At 40.1% G+C, this 19,089-nt stretch overlaps 56 non-coding genes across 56 annotated transcripts; all 56 read left to right on the forward strand.

Annotated features, from left to right (window-relative positions):
• The first annotated feature begins 95 nt into the window (after nucleotides 1-95).
• On the forward strand, nucleotides 96-167 carry Trnad-guc (transfer RNA aspartic acid (anticodon GUC)). Its single transcript has one exon. It is a non-coding gene; the product is annotated as a tRNA-Asp (tRNA).
• Nucleotides 168-424: 257 nt separating this feature from the next.
• Nucleotides 425-496, forward strand: Trnad-guc (transfer RNA aspartic acid (anticodon GUC)). Its single transcript has one exon. It is a non-coding gene; the product is annotated as a tRNA-Asp (tRNA).
• Nucleotides 497-759: 263 nt separating this feature from the next.
• Nucleotides 760-831, forward strand: Trnad-guc (transfer RNA aspartic acid (anticodon GUC)). Its single transcript has one exon. It is a non-coding gene; the product is annotated as a tRNA-Asp (tRNA).
• A 263-nt stretch (nucleotides 832-1,094) lies between these two features.
• On the forward strand, nucleotides 1,095-1,166 carry Trnad-guc (transfer RNA aspartic acid (anticodon GUC)). Its single transcript has one exon. It is a non-coding gene; the product is annotated as a tRNA-Asp (tRNA).
• A 262-nt stretch (nucleotides 1,167-1,428) lies between these two features.
• Trnad-guc (transfer RNA aspartic acid (anticodon GUC)) lies at nucleotides 1,429-1,500 on the forward strand. Its single transcript has one exon. It is a non-coding gene; the product is annotated as a tRNA-Asp (tRNA).
• Nucleotides 1,501-1,761: 261 nt separating this feature from the next.
• Trnad-guc (transfer RNA aspartic acid (anticodon GUC)) lies at nucleotides 1,762-1,833 on the forward strand. Its single transcript has one exon. It is a non-coding gene; the product is annotated as a tRNA-Asp (tRNA).
• A 261-nt stretch (nucleotides 1,834-2,094) lies between these two features.
• Nucleotides 2,095-2,166, forward strand: Trnad-guc (transfer RNA aspartic acid (anticodon GUC)). The gene has a single exon. It is a non-coding gene; the product is annotated as a tRNA-Asp (tRNA).
• A 263-nt stretch (nucleotides 2,167-2,429) lies between these two features.
• On the forward strand, nucleotides 2,430-2,501 carry Trnad-guc (transfer RNA aspartic acid (anticodon GUC)). The gene has a single exon. It is a non-coding gene; the product is annotated as a tRNA-Asp (tRNA).
• Nucleotides 2,502-2,764: 263 nt separating this feature from the next.
• On the forward strand, nucleotides 2,765-2,836 carry Trnad-guc (transfer RNA aspartic acid (anticodon GUC)). The gene has a single exon. It is a non-coding gene; the product is annotated as a tRNA-Asp (tRNA).
• Nucleotides 2,837-3,099: 263 nt separating this feature from the next.
• Nucleotides 3,100-3,171, forward strand: Trnad-guc (transfer RNA aspartic acid (anticodon GUC)). The gene has a single exon. It is a non-coding gene; the product is annotated as a tRNA-Asp (tRNA).
• Nucleotides 3,172-3,432: 261 nt separating this feature from the next.
• Nucleotides 3,433-3,504, forward strand: Trnad-guc (transfer RNA aspartic acid (anticodon GUC)). Its single transcript has one exon. It is a non-coding gene; the product is annotated as a tRNA-Asp (tRNA).
• Nucleotides 3,505-3,767: 263 nt separating this feature from the next.
• Trnad-guc (transfer RNA aspartic acid (anticodon GUC)) lies at nucleotides 3,768-3,839 on the forward strand. The gene has a single exon. It is a non-coding gene; the product is annotated as a tRNA-Asp (tRNA).
• A 263-nt stretch (nucleotides 3,840-4,102) lies between these two features.
• Trnad-guc (transfer RNA aspartic acid (anticodon GUC)) lies at nucleotides 4,103-4,174 on the forward strand. The gene has a single exon. It is a non-coding gene; the product is annotated as a tRNA-Asp (tRNA).
• Nucleotides 4,175-4,435: 261 nt separating this feature from the next.
• On the forward strand, nucleotides 4,436-4,507 carry Trnad-guc (transfer RNA aspartic acid (anticodon GUC)). The gene has a single exon. It is a non-coding gene; the product is annotated as a tRNA-Asp (tRNA).
• A 264-nt stretch (nucleotides 4,508-4,771) lies between these two features.
• Trnad-guc (transfer RNA aspartic acid (anticodon GUC)) lies at nucleotides 4,772-4,843 on the forward strand. Its single transcript has one exon. It is a non-coding gene; the product is annotated as a tRNA-Asp (tRNA).
• Nucleotides 4,844-5,104: 261 nt separating this feature from the next.
• On the forward strand, nucleotides 5,105-5,176 carry Trnad-guc (transfer RNA aspartic acid (anticodon GUC)). The gene has a single exon. It is a non-coding gene; the product is annotated as a tRNA-Asp (tRNA).
• Nucleotides 5,177-5,439: 263 nt separating this feature from the next.
• On the forward strand, nucleotides 5,440-5,511 carry Trnad-guc (transfer RNA aspartic acid (anticodon GUC)). Its single transcript has one exon. It is a non-coding gene; the product is annotated as a tRNA-Asp (tRNA).
• Nucleotides 5,512-5,773: 262 nt separating this feature from the next.
• Trnad-guc (transfer RNA aspartic acid (anticodon GUC)) lies at nucleotides 5,774-5,845 on the forward strand. The gene has a single exon. It is a non-coding gene; the product is annotated as a tRNA-Asp (tRNA).
• Nucleotides 5,846-6,108: 263 nt separating this feature from the next.
• Trnad-guc (transfer RNA aspartic acid (anticodon GUC)) lies at nucleotides 6,109-6,180 on the forward strand. The gene has a single exon. It is a non-coding gene; the product is annotated as a tRNA-Asp (tRNA).
• A 263-nt stretch (nucleotides 6,181-6,443) lies between these two features.
• Trnad-guc (transfer RNA aspartic acid (anticodon GUC)) lies at nucleotides 6,444-6,515 on the forward strand. The gene has a single exon. It is a non-coding gene; the product is annotated as a tRNA-Asp (tRNA).
• A 263-nt stretch (nucleotides 6,516-6,778) lies between these two features.
• Trnad-guc (transfer RNA aspartic acid (anticodon GUC)) lies at nucleotides 6,779-6,850 on the forward strand. Its single transcript has one exon. It is a non-coding gene; the product is annotated as a tRNA-Asp (tRNA).
• Nucleotides 6,851-7,113: 263 nt separating this feature from the next.
• Nucleotides 7,114-7,185, forward strand: Trnad-guc (transfer RNA aspartic acid (anticodon GUC)). The gene has a single exon. It is a non-coding gene; the product is annotated as a tRNA-Asp (tRNA).
• Nucleotides 7,186-7,448: 263 nt separating this feature from the next.
• Nucleotides 7,449-7,520, forward strand: Trnad-guc (transfer RNA aspartic acid (anticodon GUC)). Its single transcript has one exon. It is a non-coding gene; the product is annotated as a tRNA-Asp (tRNA).
• A 263-nt stretch (nucleotides 7,521-7,783) lies between these two features.
• On the forward strand, nucleotides 7,784-7,855 carry Trnad-guc (transfer RNA aspartic acid (anticodon GUC)). Its single transcript has one exon. It is a non-coding gene; the product is annotated as a tRNA-Asp (tRNA).
• A 263-nt stretch (nucleotides 7,856-8,118) lies between these two features.
• Nucleotides 8,119-8,190, forward strand: Trnad-guc (transfer RNA aspartic acid (anticodon GUC)). Its single transcript has one exon. It is a non-coding gene; the product is annotated as a tRNA-Asp (tRNA).
• Nucleotides 8,191-8,451: 261 nt separating this feature from the next.
• On the forward strand, nucleotides 8,452-8,523 carry Trnad-guc (transfer RNA aspartic acid (anticodon GUC)). The gene has a single exon. It is a non-coding gene; the product is annotated as a tRNA-Asp (tRNA).
• Nucleotides 8,524-8,787: 264 nt separating this feature from the next.
• Trnad-guc (transfer RNA aspartic acid (anticodon GUC)) lies at nucleotides 8,788-8,859 on the forward strand. Its single transcript has one exon. It is a non-coding gene; the product is annotated as a tRNA-Asp (tRNA).
• A 261-nt stretch (nucleotides 8,860-9,120) lies between these two features.
• Trnad-guc (transfer RNA aspartic acid (anticodon GUC)) lies at nucleotides 9,121-9,192 on the forward strand. The gene has a single exon. It is a non-coding gene; the product is annotated as a tRNA-Asp (tRNA).
• A 262-nt stretch (nucleotides 9,193-9,454) lies between these two features.
• Nucleotides 9,455-9,526, forward strand: Trnad-guc (transfer RNA aspartic acid (anticodon GUC)). Its single transcript has one exon. It is a non-coding gene; the product is annotated as a tRNA-Asp (tRNA).
• A 263-nt stretch (nucleotides 9,527-9,789) lies between these two features.
• Nucleotides 9,790-9,861, forward strand: Trnad-guc (transfer RNA aspartic acid (anticodon GUC)). Its single transcript has one exon. It is a non-coding gene; the product is annotated as a tRNA-Asp (tRNA).
• Nucleotides 9,862-10,124: 263 nt separating this feature from the next.
• Trnad-guc (transfer RNA aspartic acid (anticodon GUC)) lies at nucleotides 10,125-10,196 on the forward strand. The gene has a single exon. It is a non-coding gene; the product is annotated as a tRNA-Asp (tRNA).
• Nucleotides 10,197-10,459: 263 nt separating this feature from the next.
• On the forward strand, nucleotides 10,460-10,531 carry Trnad-guc (transfer RNA aspartic acid (anticodon GUC)). Its single transcript has one exon. It is a non-coding gene; the product is annotated as a tRNA-Asp (tRNA).
• A 263-nt stretch (nucleotides 10,532-10,794) lies between these two features.
• Nucleotides 10,795-10,866, forward strand: Trnad-guc (transfer RNA aspartic acid (anticodon GUC)). The gene has a single exon. It is a non-coding gene; the product is annotated as a tRNA-Asp (tRNA).
• A 263-nt stretch (nucleotides 10,867-11,129) lies between these two features.
• On the forward strand, nucleotides 11,130-11,201 carry Trnad-guc (transfer RNA aspartic acid (anticodon GUC)). The gene has a single exon. It is a non-coding gene; the product is annotated as a tRNA-Asp (tRNA).
• A 263-nt stretch (nucleotides 11,202-11,464) lies between these two features.
• Trnad-guc (transfer RNA aspartic acid (anticodon GUC)) lies at nucleotides 11,465-11,536 on the forward strand. Its single transcript has one exon. It is a non-coding gene; the product is annotated as a tRNA-Asp (tRNA).
• A 263-nt stretch (nucleotides 11,537-11,799) lies between these two features.
• Nucleotides 11,800-11,871, forward strand: Trnad-guc (transfer RNA aspartic acid (anticodon GUC)). The gene has a single exon. It is a non-coding gene; the product is annotated as a tRNA-Asp (tRNA).
• A 261-nt stretch (nucleotides 11,872-12,132) lies between these two features.
• On the forward strand, nucleotides 12,133-12,204 carry Trnad-guc (transfer RNA aspartic acid (anticodon GUC)). The gene has a single exon. It is a non-coding gene; the product is annotated as a tRNA-Asp (tRNA).
• A 264-nt stretch (nucleotides 12,205-12,468) lies between these two features.
• On the forward strand, nucleotides 12,469-12,540 carry Trnad-guc (transfer RNA aspartic acid (anticodon GUC)). Its single transcript has one exon. It is a non-coding gene; the product is annotated as a tRNA-Asp (tRNA).
• A 261-nt stretch (nucleotides 12,541-12,801) lies between these two features.
• On the forward strand, nucleotides 12,802-12,873 carry Trnad-guc (transfer RNA aspartic acid (anticodon GUC)). The gene has a single exon. It is a non-coding gene; the product is annotated as a tRNA-Asp (tRNA).
• A 263-nt stretch (nucleotides 12,874-13,136) lies between these two features.
• Nucleotides 13,137-13,208, forward strand: Trnad-guc (transfer RNA aspartic acid (anticodon GUC)). Its single transcript has one exon. It is a non-coding gene; the product is annotated as a tRNA-Asp (tRNA).
• A 262-nt stretch (nucleotides 13,209-13,470) lies between these two features.
• Nucleotides 13,471-13,542, forward strand: Trnad-guc (transfer RNA aspartic acid (anticodon GUC)). The gene has a single exon. It is a non-coding gene; the product is annotated as a tRNA-Asp (tRNA).
• A 263-nt stretch (nucleotides 13,543-13,805) lies between these two features.
• Nucleotides 13,806-13,877, forward strand: Trnad-guc (transfer RNA aspartic acid (anticodon GUC)). Its single transcript has one exon. It is a non-coding gene; the product is annotated as a tRNA-Asp (tRNA).
• Nucleotides 13,878-14,140: 263 nt separating this feature from the next.
• Trnad-guc (transfer RNA aspartic acid (anticodon GUC)) lies at nucleotides 14,141-14,212 on the forward strand. The gene has a single exon. It is a non-coding gene; the product is annotated as a tRNA-Asp (tRNA).
• Nucleotides 14,213-14,475: 263 nt separating this feature from the next.
• Trnad-guc (transfer RNA aspartic acid (anticodon GUC)) lies at nucleotides 14,476-14,547 on the forward strand. Its single transcript has one exon. It is a non-coding gene; the product is annotated as a tRNA-Asp (tRNA).
• Nucleotides 14,548-14,810: 263 nt separating this feature from the next.
• Nucleotides 14,811-14,882, forward strand: Trnad-guc (transfer RNA aspartic acid (anticodon GUC)). The gene has a single exon. It is a non-coding gene; the product is annotated as a tRNA-Asp (tRNA).
• Nucleotides 14,883-15,145: 263 nt separating this feature from the next.
• Trnad-guc (transfer RNA aspartic acid (anticodon GUC)) lies at nucleotides 15,146-15,217 on the forward strand. Its single transcript has one exon. It is a non-coding gene; the product is annotated as a tRNA-Asp (tRNA).
• Nucleotides 15,218-15,815: 598 nt separating this feature from the next.
• Nucleotides 15,816-15,887, forward strand: Trnad-guc (transfer RNA aspartic acid (anticodon GUC)). The gene has a single exon. It is a non-coding gene; the product is annotated as a tRNA-Asp (tRNA).
• A 261-nt stretch (nucleotides 15,888-16,148) lies between these two features.
• Nucleotides 16,149-16,220, forward strand: Trnad-guc (transfer RNA aspartic acid (anticodon GUC)). The gene has a single exon. It is a non-coding gene; the product is annotated as a tRNA-Asp (tRNA).
• Nucleotides 16,221-16,483: 263 nt separating this feature from the next.
• Nucleotides 16,484-16,555, forward strand: Trnad-guc (transfer RNA aspartic acid (anticodon GUC)). Its single transcript has one exon. It is a non-coding gene; the product is annotated as a tRNA-Asp (tRNA).
• A 263-nt stretch (nucleotides 16,556-16,818) lies between these two features.
• On the forward strand, nucleotides 16,819-16,890 carry Trnad-guc (transfer RNA aspartic acid (anticodon GUC)). The gene has a single exon. It is a non-coding gene; the product is annotated as a tRNA-Asp (tRNA).
• Nucleotides 16,891-17,147: 257 nt separating this feature from the next.
• Nucleotides 17,148-17,219, forward strand: Trnad-guc (transfer RNA aspartic acid (anticodon GUC)). The gene has a single exon. It is a non-coding gene; the product is annotated as a tRNA-Asp (tRNA).
• Nucleotides 17,220-17,482: 263 nt separating this feature from the next.
• On the forward strand, nucleotides 17,483-17,554 carry Trnad-guc (transfer RNA aspartic acid (anticodon GUC)). The gene has a single exon. It is a non-coding gene; the product is annotated as a tRNA-Asp (tRNA).
• Nucleotides 17,555-17,815: 261 nt separating this feature from the next.
• Trnad-guc (transfer RNA aspartic acid (anticodon GUC)) lies at nucleotides 17,816-17,887 on the forward strand. The gene has a single exon. It is a non-coding gene; the product is annotated as a tRNA-Asp (tRNA).
• A 263-nt stretch (nucleotides 17,888-18,150) lies between these two features.
• Trnad-guc (transfer RNA aspartic acid (anticodon GUC)) lies at nucleotides 18,151-18,222 on the forward strand. The gene has a single exon. It is a non-coding gene; the product is annotated as a tRNA-Asp (tRNA).
• Nucleotides 18,223-18,485: 263 nt separating this feature from the next.
• On the forward strand, nucleotides 18,486-18,557 carry Trnad-guc (transfer RNA aspartic acid (anticodon GUC)). Its single transcript has one exon. It is a non-coding gene; the product is annotated as a tRNA-Asp (tRNA).
• Nucleotides 18,558-18,818: 261 nt separating this feature from the next.
• Trnad-guc (transfer RNA aspartic acid (anticodon GUC)) lies at nucleotides 18,819-18,890 on the forward strand. Its single transcript has one exon. It is a non-coding gene; the product is annotated as a tRNA-Asp (tRNA).
• The last annotated feature ends 199 nt before the right edge of the window (nucleotides 18,891-19,089 follow it).

Below are 19,089 nucleotides of genomic sequence, written 5' to 3' on the forward strand. Positions count from 1 at the left end.
TTAAAGAAAACGCCGCCGCCATTTGCTTTTTGTGGCAGCTTATTTTTGAAATCTGTTTAAGTTTAGCGCATTATTAGAGTAGGTAAATATCCGAATCCTCGGTAGTATAGTGGTAAGTATCCCCGCCTGTCACGCGGGAGACCGGGGTTCAATTCCCCGCCGGGGAGGATTTTTTATCTTTCTACTTCTACTAATCTAACTGGACTTTGTAACTGGATGTTGTGGAAAGATGTGTTTCTGCAAACAACTAGCTTTTCAAATATTCACCTGAATTTTCCTCATACCCATCGTAAACTTCGGATGTTTTTATGCGTCTATGTTTACATATGTTAAAGAAAACGCCGCCGCCATTTGCTTTTTGTGGCAGCTTATTTTTGAAATCTGTTTAAGTTTAGCGCATTATTAGAGTAGGTAAATATCCGAATCCTCGGTAGTATAGTGGTAAGTATCCCCGCCTGTCACGCGGGAGACCGGGGTTCAATTCCCCGCCGGGGAGGATTTTTTATCTTTCTACTTCTTCTAATCTAACTGGACTTTGTAACTGGATGTTGTGGAAAGATGTGTTTCTGCAAACAACTAGCTTTTAAAATATTCACCTGAATTTTCCTCATACCCATCGTAAAGTTCGTGCTTGGATGTTTTTATGCGTCTATGTTTACAAATGTTAAAGAAAACGCCGCCGCCATTTGCTTTTTGTGGCAGCTTATTTTTGAAATCTGTTTAAGTTTAGCGCATTATTAGAGTAGGTAAATATCTTAAACCTCGGTAGTATAGTGGTAAGTATCCCCGCCTGTCACGCGGGAGACCGGGGTTCAATTCCCCGCCGGGGAGGATTTTTTATCTTTCTACTTCTACTAATCTAACTGGACTTTGTAACTGGATGTTGTGGAAAGATGTGTTTCTGCAAAAAACTAGCTTTTCAAATATTAACTTGAATTTTCCTCATACTCATCGTAAACTTCGTGCTTGGATGTTTTTATGCGTCTATGTTTACATATGTTAAAGAAAACGCCGCCGCCATTTGCTTTTTGTGGCAGCTTATTTTTGAAATCTGTTTAAGTTTAGCGCATTATTAGAGTAGGTAAATATCCGAATCCTCGGTAGTATAGTGGTAAGTATCCCCGCCTGTCACGCGGGAGACCGGGGTTCAATTCCCCGCCGGGGAGGATTTTTTATCTTTCTACTTCTACTAATCTAACTGGACTTTGTAACTGGATGTTGTGGAAAGAGGTGTTTCTGCAAAAAACTAGCTTTTCAAATATTCACCTGAATTTTCCTCATACCCATCGTAAACTTCGTGCTTGGATGTTTTTATGCGTCTATGTTTACAAATGTTAAAGAAACGCCGCCGCCATTTGCTTTTTGTGGCAGCTTATTTTTGAAATCTGTTTAAGTTTAGCGCATTATTAGAGTAGGTAAATATCCGAATCCTCGGTAGTATAGTGGTGAGTATCCCCGCCTGTCACGCGGGAGACCGGGGTTCAATTCCCCGCCGGAGAGGATTTTTTATCTTTCTACTTCTACTAATCTAACTGGACTTTGTAACTGGATGTTGTGGAAAGATGTGTTTCTGCAAAACTAGCTTTTCAAACATTAACTTGAATTTTCCTCATACCCATCGTAAACTTCGTGCTTGGATGTTTTTATGCGTCTATGTTCACAAATGTTAAAGAAAAAGCCGCCGCCATTTGCTTTTTGTGGCAGCTTATTTTTGAAATCTGTTTAAGTTTAGCGCATTATTAGAGTAGGTAAATATCCGAATCCTCGGTAGTATAGTGGTAAGTATCCCCGCCTGTCACGCGGGAGACCGGGGTTCAATTCCCCGCCGGGGAGGATTTTTTATCTTTCTACTTCTACTAATCTAACTGGACTTTGTAACTGGATGTTGTGGAAAGATGTGTTCCTGCAAAACTAGCTTTTCAAACATTTACTTGAATTTTCCTCATACCCATCGTAAACTTCGTGCTTGGATGTTTTTATGCGTCTATGTTTACAAATGTTAAAGAAAACGCCGCCGCCATTTGCTTTTTGTGGCAGCTTATTTTTGAAATCTGTTTAAGTTTAGCGCATTATTAGAGTAGGTAAATATCCGAATCCTCGGTAGTATAGTGGTAAGTATCCCCGCCTGTCACGCGGGAGACCGGGGTTCAATTCCCCGCCGGGGAGGATTTTTTATCTTTCTACTTCTACTAATCTAACTGGACTTTGTAACTGGATGTTGTGGAAAGATGTGTTTCTGCAAAAAACTAGCTTTTCAAACATTAACTTGAATTTTCCTCATACCCATCGTAAAGTTCGTGCTTGGATGTTTTTATGCGTCTATGTTTACAAATGTTAAAGAAAACGCCGCCGCCATTTGCTTTTTGTGGCAGCTTATTTTTGAAATCTTTTTAAGTGTAGAGCATTATTAGAGTAGGTAAATATCCGAATCCTCGGTAGTATAGTGGTAAGTATCCCCGCCTGTCACGCGGGAGACCGGGGTTCAATTCCCCGCCGGGGAGGATTTTTTATCTTTCTACTTCTACTAATCTAACTGGACTTTGTAACTGGATGTTGTGGAAAGATGTGTTTCTGCAAAAAACTAGCTTTTAAAATATTCACCTGAATTTTCCTCATACACATCGTAAACTTCGTGCTTGGATGTTTTTATGCGTCTATGTTTACAAATGTTAAAGAAAACGCCGCCGCCATTTGCTTTTTGTGGCAGCTTATTTTTGAAATCTGTTTAAGTTGAGCGCATTATTAGAGTAAGTAAATATCCGAATCCTCGGTAGTATAGTGGTAAGTATCCCCGCCTGTCACGCGGGAGACCGGGGTTCAATTCCCCGCCGGGGAGGATTTTTTATCTTTCTACTTCTACTAATCTAACTGGACTTTGTAACTGGATGTTGTGGAAAGATGTGTTTCTGCAAACAACTAGCTTTTCAAATATTCACCTGAATTTTCCTCATACCCATCGTAAACTTCGTGCTTGGATGTTTTTATGCGTCTATGTTTACAAATGTTAAAGAAAACGCCGCCGCCATTTGCTTTTTGTGGCAGTTTATTTTTGAAATCTGTTTAAGTTTAGCGCATTATTAGAGTAGGTAAATATCCGAATCCTCGGTAGTATAGTGGTAAGTATCCCCGCCTGTCACGCGGGAGACCGGGGTTCAATTCCCCGCCGGGGAGGATTTTTTATCTTTCTACTTCTACTAATCTAACTGGACTTTGTAACTGGATGTTGTGGAAAGATGTGTTTCTGCAAAAAACTAGCTTTTCAATATTAACTTGAATTTTCCTCATACCCATCGTAAACTTCGTGCTTGGATGTTTTTATGCGTCTATATTTATTATGTTAAAGAAAACGCCGCCGCCATTTGCTTTTTGTGGCAGCTTATTTTTGAAATCTGTTTAAGTTTAGCGCATTATTAGAGTATGTAAATATCCGAATCCTCGGTAGTATAGTGGTAAGTATCCCCGCCTGTCACGCGGGAGACCGGGGTTCAATTCCCCGCCGGTGAGGATTTTTTATCTTTCTACTTCTACTAATCTAACTGGACGTTGTAACTGGATGTTGTGGAAAGATGTGTTTCTGCAAAAAACTAGCTTTTCAAACATTTACTTGAATTTTCCTCATACCCATCGTAAACCTCGTGCTTGGATGTTTTTATGCGTCTATGTTTACAAATGTTAAAGAAAACGCCGCTTCCATTTGCTTTTTGTGGCAGCTTATTTTTGAAATCTGTTTAAGTTTAGCGCATTATTAGAGTAGGTAAATATCCGAATCCTCGGTAGTATAGTGGTAAGTATCCCCGCCTGTCACGCGGGAGACCGGGGTTCAATTCCCCGCCGGGGAGGATTTTTTATCTTTCTACTTCTTCTAATCTAACTGGACTTTGTAACTGGATGTTGTGGAAAGATGTGTTTCTGCAAAAAACTAGCTTTTCAAATATTAACTTGAATTTTCCTCATACCACTCGTAAACTTCGTGCTTGGATGTTTTTATGCGTCTATGTTTACAAATGTTAAAGAAAACGCCGCCGCCATTTGCTTTTTGTGGCAGCTTATTTTTGAAATCTGTTTAAGTGTAGCGCATTATTAGAGTAGGTAAAAATCCGAATCCTCGGTAGTATAGTGGTAAGTATCCCCGCCTGTCACGCGGGAGACCGGGGTTCAATTCCCCGCCGGGGAGGATTTTTTATCTTTCTACTTCTACTAATCTAACTGGACTTTGTAACTGGATGTTGTGGAAAGATGTGTTTCTGCAAAACTAGCTTTTCAAACATTTACTTGAATTTTCCTCATACCCATCGTAAAGTTCGTGCTTGGATGTTTTTATGCGTCTATGTTTACAAATGTTAAAGAAAACGCCGCCGCCATTTGCTTTTTGTGGCAGTTTATTTTTTAAATCTGTTTAAGTGTAGCGCATTATTAGAGTAGGTAAATATCCGAATCCTCGGTAGTATAGTGGTAAGTATCCCCGCCTGTCACGCGGGAGACCGGGGTTCAATTCCCCGCCGGGGAGGATTTTTTATCTTTCTACTTCTACTAATCTAACTGGACTTTGTAACTGGATGTTGTGGAAAGATGTGTTTCTGCAAAAAACTAGCTTTTACAAATATTCACCTTAATTTTCCTCATACCCATCGTAAACTTCGTGCTTGGATGTTTTTATGCGTCTATGTTTACAAATGTTAAAGAAAACGTCGCCGCCATTTGCTTTTTGTGGCAGCTTATTTTTGAAATCTGTTTAAGTTTAGCGCATTATTAGAGTAGGTAAATATCCGAATCCTCGGTAGTATAGTGGTAAGTATCCCCGCCTGTCACGCGGGAGACCGGGGTTCAATTCCCCGCCGGGGAGGATTTTTTATCTTTCTACTTCTACTAATCTAACTGGACTTTGTAACTGGATGTTGTGGAAAGATGTGTTTCTGCAAAACTAGCTTTTCAAACATTTACTTGAATTTTCCTCATACCCATCGTAAACTTCGTGCTTGGATGTTTTTATGCGTCTATGTTTACAAATGTTAAAGAAAACGCCGCCGCCATTTGCTTTTTGTGGCAGCTTATTTTTGAAATCTGTTTAAGTGTAGAGCATTATTAGAGTAGGTAAATATCCGAATCCTCGGTAGTATAGTGGTAAGTATCCCCGCCTGTCACGCGGGAGACCGGGGTTCAATTCCCCGCCGGGGAGGATTTTTTATCTTTCTACTTCTACTAATCTAACTGGACTTTGTAACTGGATGTTGTGGAAAGATGTGTTTCTGCAAAAAACAAGCTTTTCAAATATTCACCTGAATTTTCCTCATACCCATCGTAAACTTCGTGCTTGGATGTTTTTATGCGTCTATGTTTACAAATGTTAAAGAAAACGCCGCCGCCATTTGCTTTTTGTGGCAGCTTATTTTTGAAATCTGTTTAAGTTTAGCGCATTATTAGAGTAGGTAAATATCCGAATCCTCGGTAGTATAGTGGTAAGTATCCCCGCCTGTCACGCGGGAGACCGGGGTTCAATTCCCCGCCGGGGAGGACTTTTTATCTTTCTACTTCTACTAATCTAACTGGACTTTGTAACTGGATGTTGTGGAAAGATGTGTTTCTGCAAAAAACTAGCTTTTCAAACATTAACTTGAATTTTCCTCATACCCATCGTAAACTTCGTGCTTGGATGTTTTTATGCGTCTATGTTTACAAATGTTAAAGAAAACGCCCCGCCATTTGCTTTTTGTGGCAGCTTATTTTTGAAATCTGTTTAAGTGTAGCGCATTATTAGAGTAGGTAAATATCCGAATCCTCGGTAGTATAGTGGTAAGTATCCCCGCCTGTCACGCGGGAGACCGGGGTTCAATTCCCCGCCGGGGAGGATTTTTTATCTTTCTACTTCTACTAATCTAACTGGACTTTGTAACTGGATGTTGTGGAAAGATGTGTTTCTGCAAAAAACTAGCTTTTCAAACATTAACTTGAATTTTCCTCATACCCATCGTAAACTTCGTGCTTGGATGTTTTTATGCGTCTATGTTCACAAATGTTACAGAAAACGCCGCCGCCATTTGCTTTTTGTGGCAGCTTATTTTTGAAATCTGTTTAAGTTTAGCGCATTATTAGAGTAGGTAAATATCCGAATCCTCGGTAGTATAGTGGTAAGTATCCCCGCCTGTCACGCGGGAGACCGGGGTTCAATTCCCCGCCGGGGAGGATTTTTTATCTTTCTACTTCTACTAATCTAACTGGACTTTGTAACTGGATGTTGTGGAAAGATGTGTTTCTGCAAAAAACTAGCTTTTCAAATATTCACCTGAATTTTCCTCATACCCATCGTAAACTTCGTGCTTGGATGTTTTTATGCGTCTATGTTTACCAATGTTACAGAAAACGCCGCGTCCATTTGCTTTTTGTGGCAGCTTATTTTTGAAATCTGTTTAAGTTTAGCGCATTATTAGAGTAGGTAAATATCCGAATCCTCGGTAGTATAGTGGTAAGTATCCCCGCCTGTCATGCGGGAGACCGGGGTTCAATTCCCCGCCGGGGAGTATTTTTTATCTTTCTACTTCTACTAATCTAACTGGACTTTGTAACTGGATGTTGTGGAAAGATGTGTTTCTGAAAAAAACTAGCTTTTCAAACATTAACTTGAATTTTCCTCATACCCATCGTAAACTTCGTGCTTGGATGTTTTTATGCGTCTATGTTCACAAATGTTAAAGAAAACGCCGCCGCCATTTGCTTTTTGTGGCAGCTTATTTTTGAAATCTGTTTAAGTGTAGCGCATTATTAGAGTAGGTAAATAACCGAATCCTCGGTAGTATAGTGGTAAGTATCCCCGCCTGTCACGCGGGAGACCGGGGTTCAATTCCCCGCCGGGGAGGATTTTTTATCTTTCTACTTCTACTAATCTAACTGGACTTTGTAACTGGATGTTGTGGAAAGATGTGTTTCTGCAAAAAACTAGCTTTTCAAACATTAACTTGAATTTTCCTCATACCCATCGTAAACTTCGTGCTTGGATGTTTTTATGCGTCTATGTTTACAAATGTTAAAGAAAACGCCGCCGCCATTTGCTTTTTGTGGCAGCTTATTTTTGAAATCTGTTTAAGTTTAGAGCATTATTAGAGTAGGTAAATATCCGAATCCTCGGTAGTATAGTGGTAAGTATCCCCGCCTGTCACGCGGGAGACCGGGGTTCAATTCCCCGCCGGGGAGGATATTTTATCTTTCTACTTCTACTAATCTAACTGGACTTTGTAACTGGATGTTGTGGAAAGATGTGTTTCTGCAAAAAACTAGCTTTTCAAATATTCATCTGAATTTTCCTCATACCCATCGTAAACTTCGTGCTTGGATGTTTTTATGCGTCTATGTTTACAAATGTTAAAGAAAACGCCGCCGCCATTTGCTTTTTGTTGCAGCTTATTTTTGAAATCTGTTTAAGTGTAGCGCATTATTAGAGTAGGTAAATATCCGAATCCTCGGTAGTATAGTGGTAAGTATCCCCGCCTGTCACGCGGGAGACCGGGGTTCAATTCCCCGCCGGGGAGGATTTTTTATCTTTCTACTTCTACTAATCTAACTGGACTTTGTAACTGGATGTTGTGGAAAGATGTGTTTCTGCAAAAAACTAGCTTTTCAAACATTTACTTGAATTTTCCTCATACCCATCGTAAACCTCGTGCTTGGATGTTTTTATGCGTCTATGTTTACAAATGTTAAAGAAAACGCCGCTTCCATTTGCTTTTTGTGGCAGCTTATTTTTGAAATCTGTTTAAGTTTAGCGCATTATTAGAGTAGGTAAATATCCGAATCCTCGGTAGTATAGTGGTAAGTATCCCCGCCTGTCACGCGGGAGACCGGGGTTCAATTCCCCGCCGGGGAGGATTTTTTATCTTTCTACTTCTTCTAATCTAACTGGACTTTGTAACTGGATGTTGTGGAAAGATGTGTTTCTGCAAAAAACTAGCTTTTCAAATATTAACTTGAATTTTCCTCATACCACTCGTAAACTTCGTGCTTGGATGTTTTTATGCGTCTATGTTTACAAATGTTAAAGAAAACGCCGCCGCCATTTGCTTTTTGTGGCAGCTTATTTTTGAAATCTGTTTAAGTGTAGCGCATTATTAGAGTAGGTAAATATCCGAATCCTCGGTAGTATAGTGGTAAGTATCCCCGCCTGTCACGCGGGAGACCGGGGTTCAATTCCCCGCCGGGGAGGATTTTTTATCTTTCTACTTCTACTAATCTAACTGGACTTTGTAACTGGATGTTGTGGAAAGATGTGTTTCTGCAAAACTAGCTTTTCAAACATTTACTTGAATTTTCCTCATACCCATCGTAAAGTTCGTGCTTGGATGTTTTTATGCGTCTATGTTTACAAATGTTAAAGAAAACGCCGCCGCCATTTGCTTTTTGTGGCAGTTTATTTTTGAAATCTGTTTAAGTTTAGCGCATTATTAGAGTAGGTAAATATCCGAATCCTCGGTAGTATAGTGGTAAGTATCCCCGCCTGTCACGCGGGAGACCGGGGTTCAATTCCCCGCCGGGGAGGATTTTTTATCTTTCTACTTCTACTAATCTAACTGGACTTTGTAACTGGATGTTGTGGAAAGATGTGTTTCTGCAAAAAACTAGCTTTTACAAATATTCACCTTAATTTTCCTCATACCCATCGTAAACTTCGTGCTTGGATGTTTTTATGCGTCTATGTTTACAAATGTTAAAGAAAACGTCGCCGCCATTTGCTTTTTGTGGCAGCTTATTTTTGAAATCTGTTTAAGTTTAGCGCATTATTAGAGTAGGTAAATATCCGAATCCTCGGTAGTATAGTGGTAAGTATCCCCGCCTGTCACGCGGGAGACCGGGGTTCAATTCCCCGCCGGGGAGGATTTTTTATCTTTCTACTTCTACTAATCTAACTGGACTTTGTAACTGGATGTTGTGGAAAGATGTGTTTCTGCAAAACTAGCTTTTCAAACATTTACTTGAATTTTCCTCATACCCATCGTAAACTTCGTGCTTGGATGTTTTTATGCGTCTATGTTTACAAATGTTAAAGAAAACGCCGCCGCCATTTGCTTTTTGTGGCAGCTTATTTTTGAAATCTGTTTAAGTTTAGCGCATTATTAGAGTAGGTAAATATCCGAATCCTCGGTAGTATAGTGGTAAGTATCCCCGCCTGTCACGCGGGAGACCGGGGTTCAATTCCCCGCCGGGGAGGACTTTTTATCTTTCTACTTCTACTAATCTAACTGGACTTTGTAACTGGATGTTGTGGAAAGATGTGTTTCTGCAAAAAACTAGCTTTTCAAACATTAACTTGAATTTTCCTCATACCCATCGTAAACTTCGTGCTTGGATGTTTTTATGCGTCTATGTTTACAAATGTTAAAGAAAACGCCCCGCCATTTGCTTTTTGTGGCAGCTTATTTTTGAAATCTGTTTAAGTGTAGCGCATTATTAGAGTAGGTAAATATCCGAATCCTCGGTAGTATAGTGGTAAGTATCCCCGCCTGTCACGCGGGAGACCGGGGTTCAATTCCCCGCCGGGGAGGATTTTTTATCTTTCTACTTCTACTAATCTAACTGGACTTTGTAACTGGATGTTGTGGAAAGATGTGTTTCTGCAAAAAACTAGCTTTTCAAACATTAACTTGAATTTTCCTCATACCCATCGTAAACTTCGTGCTTGGATGTTTTTATGCGTCTATGTTCACAAATGTTACAGAAAACGCCGCCGCCATTTGCTTTTTGTGGCAGCTTATTTTTGAAATCTGTTTAAGTTTAGCGCATTATTAGAGTAGGTAAATATCCGAATCCTCGGTAGTATAGTGGTAAGTATCCCCGCCTGTCACGCGGGAGACCGGGGTTCAATTCCCCGCCGGGGAGGATTTTTTATCTTTCTACTTCTACTAATCTAACTGGACTTTGTAACTGGATGTTGTGGAAAGATGTGTTTCTGCAAAAAACTAGCTTTTCAAATATTCACCTGAATTTTCCTCATACCCATCGTAAACTTCGTGCTTGGATGTTTTTATGCGTCTATGTTTACCAATGTTACAGAAAACGCCGCGTCCATTTGCTTTTTGTGGCAGCTTATTTTTGAAATCTGTTTAAGTTTAGCGCATTATTAGAGTAGGTAAATATCCGAATCCTCGGTAGTATAGTGGTAAGTATCCCCGCCTGTCATGCGGGAGACCGGGGTTCAATTCCCCGCCGGGGAGTATTTTTTATCTTTCTACTTCTACTAATCTAACTGGACTTTGTAACTGGATGTTGTGGAAAGATGTGTTTCTGAAAAAAACTAGCTTTTCAAACATTAACTTGAATTTTCCTCATACCCATCGTAAACTTCGTGCTTGGATGTTTTTATGCGTCTATGTTCACAAATGTTAAAGAAAACGCCGCCGCCATTTGCTTTTTGTGGCAGCTTATTTTTGAAATCTGTTTAAGTGTAGCGCATTATTAGAGTAGGTAAATAACCGAATCCTCGGTAGTATAGTGGTAAGTATCCCCGCCTGTCACGCGGGAGACCGGGGTTCAATTCCCCGCCGGGGAGGATTTTTTATCTTTCTACTTCTACTAATCTAACTGGACTTTGTAACTGGATGTTGTGGAAAGATGTGTTTCTGCAAAAAACTAGCTTTTCAAACATTAACTTGAATTTTCCTCATACCCATCGTAAACTTCGTGCTTGGATGTTTTTATGCGTCTATGTTTACAAATGTTAAAGAAAACGCCGCCGCCATTTGCTTTTTGTGGCAGCTTATTTTTGAAATCTGTTTAAGTTTAGAGCATTATTAGAGTAGGTAAATATCCGAATCCTCGGTAGTATAGTGGTAAGTATCCCCGCCTGTCACGCGGGAGACCGGGGTTCAATTCCCCGCCGGGGAGGATATTTTATCTTTCTACTTCTACTAATCTAACTGGACTTTGTAACTGGATGTTGTGGAAAGATGTGTTTCTGCAAAAAACTAGCTTTTCAAATATTCATCTGAATTTTCCTCATACCCATCGTAAACTTCGTGCTTGGATGTTTTTATGCGTCTATGTTTACAAATGTTAAAGAAAACGCCGCCGCCATTTGCTTTTTGTTGCAGCTTATTTTTGAAATCTGTTTAAGTGTAGCGCATTATTAGAGTAGGTAAATATCCGAATCCTCGGTAGTATAGTGGTAAGTATCCCCGCCTGTCACGCGGGAGACCGGGGTTCAATTCCCCGCCGGGGAGGATTTTTTATCTTTCTACTTCTACTAATCTAACTGGACTTTGTAACTGGATGTTGTGGAAAGATGTGTTTCTGCAAAAAACTAGCTTTTCAAACATTTACTTGAATTTTCCTCATACCCATCGTAAACCTCGTGCTTGGATGTTTTTATGCGTCTATGTTTACAAATGTTAAAGAAAACGCCGCTTCCATTTGCTTTTTGTGGCAGCTTATTTTTGAAATCTGTTTAAGTTTAGCGCATTATTAGAGTAGGTAAATATCCGAATCCTCGGTAGTATAGTGGTAAGTATCCCCGCCTGTCACGCGGGAGACCGGGGTTCAATTCCCCGCCGGGGAGGATTTTTTATCTTTCTACTTCTTCTAATCTAACTGGACTTTGTAACTGGATGTTGTGGAAAGATGTGTTTCTGCAAAAAACTAGCTTTTCAAATATTAACTTGAATTTTCCTCATACCACTCGTAAACTTCGTGCTTGGATGTTTTTATGCGTCTATGTTTACAAATGTTAAAGAAAACGCCGCCGCCATTTGCTTTTTGTGGCAGCTTATTTTTGAAATCTGTTTAAGTGTAGCGCATTATTAGAGTAGGTAAATATCCGAATCCTCGGTAGTATAGTGGTAAGTATCCCCGCCTGTCACGCGGGAGACCGGGGTTCAATTCCCCGCCGGGGAGGATTTTTTATCTTTCTACTTCTACTAATCTAACTGGACTTTGTAACTGGATGTTGTGGAAAGATGTGTTTCTGCAAAACTAGCTTTTCAAACATTTACTTGAATTTTCCTCATACCCATCGTAAAGTTCGTGCTTGGATGTTTTTATGCGTCTATGTTTACAAATGTTAAAGAAAACGCCGCCGCCATTTGCTTTTTGTGGCAGTTTATTTTTTAAATCTGTTTAAGTGTAGCGCATTATTAGAGTAGGTAAATATCCGAATCCTCGGTAGTATAGTGGTAAGTATCCCCGCCTGTCACGCGGGAGACCGGGGTTCAATTCCCCGCCGGGGAGGATTTTTTATCTTTCTACTTCTACTAATCTAACTGGACTTTGTAACTGGATGTTGTGGAAAGATGTGTTTCTGCAAAAAACTAGCTTTTACAAATATTCACCTTAATTTTCCTCATACCCATCGTAAACTTCGTGCTTGGATGTTTTTATGCGTCTATGTTTACAAATGTTAAAGAAAACGTCGCCGCCATTTGCTTTTTGTGGCAGCTTATTTTTGAAATCTGTTTAAGTTTAGCGCATTATTAGAGTAGGTAAATATCCGAATCCTCGGTAGTATAGTGGTAAGTATCCCCGCCTGTCACGCGGGAGACCGGGGTTCAATTCCCCGCCGGGGAGGATTTTTTATCTTTCTACTTCTACTAATCTAACTGGACTTTGTAACTGGATGTTGTGGAAAGATGTGTTTCTGCAAAACTAGCTTTTCAAACATTTACTTGAATTTTCCTCATACCCATCGTAAACTTCGTGCTTGGATGTTTTTATGCGTCTATGTTTACAAATGTTAAAGAAAACGCCGCCGCCATTTGCTTTTTGTGGCAGCTTATTTTTGAAATCTGTTTAAGTGTAGAGCATTATTAGAGTAGGTAAATATCCGAATCCTCGGTAGTATAGTGGTAAGTATCCCCGCCTGTCACGCGGGAGACCGGGGTTCAATTCCCCGCCGGGGAGGATTTTTTATCTTTCTACTTCTACTAATCTAACTGGACTTTGTAACTGGATGTTGTGGAAAGATGTGTTTCTGCAAAAAACAAGCTTTTCAAATATTCACCTGAATTTTCCTCATACCCATCGTAAACTTCGTGCTTGGATGTTTTTATGCGTCTATGTTTACAAATGTTAAAGAAAACGCCGCCGCCATTTGCTTTTTGTGGCAGCTTATTTTTGAAATCTGTTTAAGTTTAGCGCATTATTAGAGTAGGTAAATATCCGAATCCTCGGTAGTATAGTGGTAAGTATCCCCGCCTGTCACGCGGGAGACCGGGGTTCAATTCCCCGCCGGGGAGGACTTTTTATCTTTCTACTTCTACTAATCTAACTGGACTTTGTAACTGGATGTTGTGGAAAGATGTGTTTCTGCAAAAAACTAGCTTTTCAAACATTAACTTGAATTTTCCTCATACCCATCGTAAACTTCGTGCTTGGATGTTTTTATGCGTCTATGTTTACAAATGTTAAAGAAAACGCCCCGCCATTTGCTTTTTGTGGCAGCTTATTTTTGAAATCTGTTTAAGTGTAGCGCATTATTAGAGTAGGTAAATATCCGAATCCTCGGTAGTATAGTGGTAAGTATCCCCGCCTGTCACGCGGGAGACCGGGGTTCAATTCCCCGCCGGGGAGGATTTTTTATCTTTCTACTTCTACTAATCTAACTGGACTTTGTAACTGGATGTTGTGGAAAGATGTGTTTCTGCAAAAAACTAGCTTTTCAAACATTAACTTGAATTTTCCTCATACCCATCGTAAACTTCGTGCTTGGATGTTTTTATGCGTCTATGTTCACAAATGTTACAGAAAACGCCGCCGCCATTTGCTTTTTGTGGCAGCTTATTTTTGAAATCTGTTTAAGTTTAGCGCATTATTAGAGTAGGTAAATATCCGAATCCTCGGTAGTATAGTGGTAAGTATCCCCGCCTGTCACGCGGGAGACCGGGGTTCAATTCCCCGCCGGGGAGGATTTTTTATCTTTCTACTTCTACTAATCTAACTGGACTTTGTAACTGGATGTTGTGGAAAGATGTGTTTCTGCAAAAAACTAGCTTTTCAAATATTCACCTGAATTTTCCTCATACCCATCGTAAACTTCGTGCTTGGATGTTTTTATGCGTCTATGTTTACCAATGTTACAGAAAACGCCGCGTCCATTTGCTTTTTGTGGCAGCTTATTTTTGAAATCTGTTTAAGTGTAGCGCATTATTAGAGTAGGTAAATAACCGAATCCTCGGTAGTATAGTGGTAAGTATCCCCGCCTGTCACGCGGGAGACCGGGGTTCAATTCCCCGCCGGGGAGGATTTTTTATCTTTCTACTTCTACTAATCTAACTGGACTTTGTAACTGGATGTTGTGGAAAGATGTGTTTCTGCAAAAAACTAGCTTTTCAAACATTAACTTGAATTTTCCTCATACCCATCGTAAACTTCGTGCTTGGATGTTTTTATGCGTCTATGTTTACAAATGTTAAAGAAAACGCCGCCGCCATTTGCTTTTTGTGGCAGCTTATTTTTGAAATCTGTTTAAGTTTAGAGCATTATTAGAGTAGGTAAATATCCGAATCCTCGGTAGTATAGTGGTAAGTATCCCCGCCTGTCACGCGGGAGACCGGGGTTCAATTCCCCGCCGGGGAGGATATTTTATCTTTCTACTTCTACTAATCTAACTGGACTTTGTAACTGGATGTTGTGGAAAGATGTGTTTCTGCAAAAAACTAGCTTTTCAAATATTCATCTGAATTTTCCTCATACCCATCGTAAACTTCGTGCTTGGATGTTTTTATGCGTCTATGTTTACAAATGTTAAAGAAAACGCCGCCGCCATTTGCTTTTTGTTGCAGCTTATTTTTGAAATCTGTTTAAGTGTAGCGCATTATTAGAGTAGGTAAATATCCGAATCCTCGGTAGTATAGTGGTAAGTATCCCCGCCTGTCACGCGGGAGACCGGGGTTCAATTCCCCGCCGGGGAGGATTTTTTATCTTTCTACTTCTACTAATCTAACTGGACTTTGTAACTGGATGTTGTGGAAAGATGTGTTTCTGCAAAAAACTAGCTTTTCAAACATTAACTTGAATTTTCCTCATACCCATCGTAAACTTCGTGCTTGGATGTATTTATGCGTCTATGTTTACAAATGTTAAAGAAAACGCCGCCGCCATTTGCTTTTTGTGGCAGCTTATTTTTGAAATCTGTTTAAGTTTAGCGCATTATTAGAGTAGGTAAATATCCGAATCCTCGGTAGTATAGTGGTAAGTATCCCCGCCTGTCACGCGGGAGACCGGGGTTCAATTCCCCGCCGGGGAGGATTTTTTATCTGTCTACTTCTACTAATCTAACTGGACGTTGTAAGTGGATGTTGTGGAAAGATGTGTTTCTGCAAAAAACTAGCTTTTCAAACATTTACTTGAATTTTCCTCATACCCATCGTAAACTTCGTGCTTGGATGTATTTATGCGTCTATGTTTACAAATGTTAAAGAAAACGCCGCCGCCATTTGCTTTTTGTGGCAGCTTATTTTTGAAATCTGTTTAAGTTTAGCGCATTATTAGAGTAGGTAAATGTCCGAATCCTCGGTAGTATAGTGGTAAGTATCCCCGCCTGTCACGCGGGAGACCGGGGTTCAATTCCACGCCGGAGAGGATTTTTTATCTTTCTACTTCTACTAATCTAACTGGACTTTGTAACTGGATGTTGTGGAAAGATGTGTTTCTGCAAAAAACTAGCTTTTCAAATATTAACTTGAATGTTCCTCATACCCATCGTAAACTTCGTGCTTGGATGTTTTTATGCGTCTATGTTTACAAATGTTAAAGAAAACGCCGCCGCCATTTGCTTTTTGTGGCAGCTTATTTTTGAAATCTGTTTAAGTTTAGCGCATTATTAGAGTAGGTAAATATCCGAATCCTCGGTAGTATAGTGGTAAGTATCCCCGCCTGTCACGCGGGAGACCGGGGTTCAATTCCCCGCCGGGGAGGATTTTTTATCTTTCTACTTCTACTAATCTAACTGGACTTTGTAACTGGATGTTGTGGAAAGATGTGTTTCTGCAAAACTAGCTTTTCAAACATTTACTTGAATTTTCCTCATACCCATCGTAAAGTTCGTGCTTGGATGTTTTTATGCGTCTATGTTTACAAATGTTACAGAAAACGCCGCCGCCATTTGCTTTTTGTGGCAGTTTATTTTTGAAATCTGTTTAAGTTTAGCGCATTATTAGAGTAGGTAAATATCCGAATCCTCGGTAGTATAGTGGTAAGACTCCCCGCCTGTCACGCGGGAGACCGGGGTTCAATTCCCCGCCGGGGAGGATTTTTTATCTTTCTACTTCTACTAATCTAACTGGACTTTGTAACTGGATGTTGTGGAAAGAGGTGTTTCTGCAAAAAACTAGCTTTTTAAACATTAACTTGAATTTTCCTCATACCCATCGTAAACTTCGTGCTTGGATGTTTTTATGCGTCTATGTTCACAAATGTTACAGAAAACGCCGCCGCCATTTGCTTTTTGTGGCAGCTTATTTTTGACATCTGTTTAAGTTTAGCGCATTATTAGAGTAGGTAAATAACCGAATCCTCGGTAGTATAGTGGTAAGTATCCCCGCCTGTCACGCGGGAGACCGGGGTTCAATTCCCCGCCGGGGAGGATTTTTTATCTTTCTACTGCTACTAATCTAACTGGACTTTGTAACTGGATGTTGTGGAAAGATGTGTTTCTGCAAAAAACTAGCTTTTCAAACATTAACTTGAATTTTCCTCATACCCATCGTAAACTTCGTGCTTGGATGTTTTTATGCGTCTATGTTCACAAATGTTACAGAAAACGCCGCCGCCATTTGCTTTTTGTGGCAGCTTATTTTTGAAATCTGTTTAAGTTTAGCGCATTATTAGAGTAGGTAAATATCCGAATCCTCGGTAGTATAGTGGTAAGTATCCCCGCCTGTCACGCGGGAGACCGGGGTTCAATTCCCCGCCGGGGAGGATTTTTTATACTTCTACTAATCTAACTGGACTTTGTAACTGGATGTTGTGGAAAGATGTGTTTCTGCAAAAAACTAGCTTTTCAAATATTCACCTGAATTTTCCTCATACCCATCGTAAACTTCGTGCTTGGATGTTTTTATGCGTCTATGTTTACAAATGTTACAGAAAACGCCGCCGCCATTTGCTTTTTGTGGCAGCTTATTTTTGAAATCTGTTTAAGTTTAGCGCATTATTAGAGTAGGTAAATATCCGAATCCTCGGTAGTATAGTGGTAAGTATCCCCGCCTGTCACGCGGGAGACCGGGGTTCAATTCCCCGCCGGGGAGGATTTTTTATCTTTCTACTTCTACTAATCTAACTGGACTTTGTAACTGGATGTTGTGGAAAGATGTGTTTCTGCAAAAAACTAGCTTTTCAAACATTAACTTGAATTTTCCTCATACCCATCGTAAACTTCGTGCTTGGATGTTTTTATGCGTCTATGTTCACAAATGTTAAAGAAAACGCCGCCGCCATTTGCTTTTTGTGGCAGCTTATTTTTGAAATCTGTTTAAGTGTAGCGCATTATTAGAGTAGGTAACTAACCGAATCCTCGGTAGTATAGTGGTAAGTATCCCCGCCTGTCACGCGGGAGACCGGGGTTCAATTCCCCGCCGGGGAGGATTTTTTATCTTTCTACTTCTACTAATCTAACTGGACTTTGTAACTGGATGTTGTGGAAAGATGTGTTTCTGCAAAACTAGCTTTTCAAACATTTACTTGAATTTTCCTCATACCCATCGTAAAGTTCGTGCTTGGATGTTTTTATGCGTCTATGTTTACAAATGTTACAGAAAACGCCGCCGCCATTTGCTTTTTGTGGCAGTTTATTTTTAAAATCTGTTTAAGTGTAGCGCATCATTAGAGTAGGTAAATATCCGAATCCTCGGTAGTATAGTGGTAAGTATCCCCGCCTGTCACGCGGGAGACCGGGGTTCAATTCCCCGCCGGGGAGGATTTTTTATCTTTCTACTTCTACTAATCTAACTGGACTTTGTAACTGGATGTTGTGGAAAGATGTGTTTCTGCAAAAAACTAGCTTTTCAAACATTAACTTGAATTTTCCTCATACCCATCGTAAACTTCGTGCTTGGATGTTTTTATGCGTCTATGTTTACAAATGTTAAAGAAAACGCCGCCGCCATTTGCTTTTTGTGGCAGCTTATTTTTGAAATCTGTTTAAGTTTAGAGCATTATTAGAGTAGGTAAATATCCGAATCCTCGGTAGTATAGTGGTAAGTATCCCCGCCTGTCACGCGGGAGACCGGGGTTCAATTCCCCGCCGGGGAGGATTTTTTATCTTTCTACTTCTACTAATCTAACTGGACTTTGTAACTGGATGTTGTGGAAAGATGTGTTTCTGCAAAAAACTAGCTTTTCAAATATTCATCTGAATTTTCCTCATACCCATCGTAAACTTCGTGCTTGGATGTTTTTATGCGTCTATGTTTACAAATGTTAAAGAAAACGCCGCCGCCATTTGCTTTTTGTGGCAGCTTATTTTTGAAATCTGTTTAAGTTTAGCGCATTATTAGAGTAGGTAAATATCCGAATCCTCGGTAGTATAGTGGTAAGTATCCCCGCCTGTCACGCGGGAGACCGGGGTTCAATTCCCCGCCGGGGAGGATTTTTTATCTTTCTACTTCTACTAATCTAACTGGACTTTGTAACTGGATGTTGTGGAAAGATGTGTTTCTGCAAAACTAGCTTTTCAAACATTTACTTGAATTTTCCTCATACCCATCGTAAAGTTCGTGCTTGGATGTTTTTATGCGTCTATGTTTACAAATGTTACAGAAAACGCCGCCGCCATTTGCTTTTTGTGGCAGTTTATTTTTGAAATCTGTTTAAGTTTAGCGCATTATTAGAGTAGGTAAATATCCGAATCCTCGGTAGTATAGTGGTAAGTATCCCCGCCTGTCACGCGGGAGACCGGGGTTCAATTCCCCGCCGGGGAGGATTTTTTATCTTTCTACTTCTACTAATCTAACTGGACTTTGTAACTGGATGTTGTGGAAAGAGGTGTTTCTGCAAAAAACTAGCTGTTCAAACATTAACTTGAATTTTCCTCATACCCATCGTAAACTTCGTGCTTGGATGTTTTTATGCGTCTATGTTCACAAATGTTACAGAAAACGCCGCCGCCATTTGCTTTTT

The sequence above is a fragment of the Euprymna scolopes genome, chromosome 19, assembly GCF_053919585.1.
Source record: "Euprymna scolopes isolate OS-2025 chromosome 19, ASM5391958v1, whole genome shotgun sequence".
Classification (NCBI taxonomy): Eukaryota; Metazoa; Mollusca; class Cephalopoda; order Sepiida; family Sepiolidae; genus Euprymna; species Euprymna scolopes.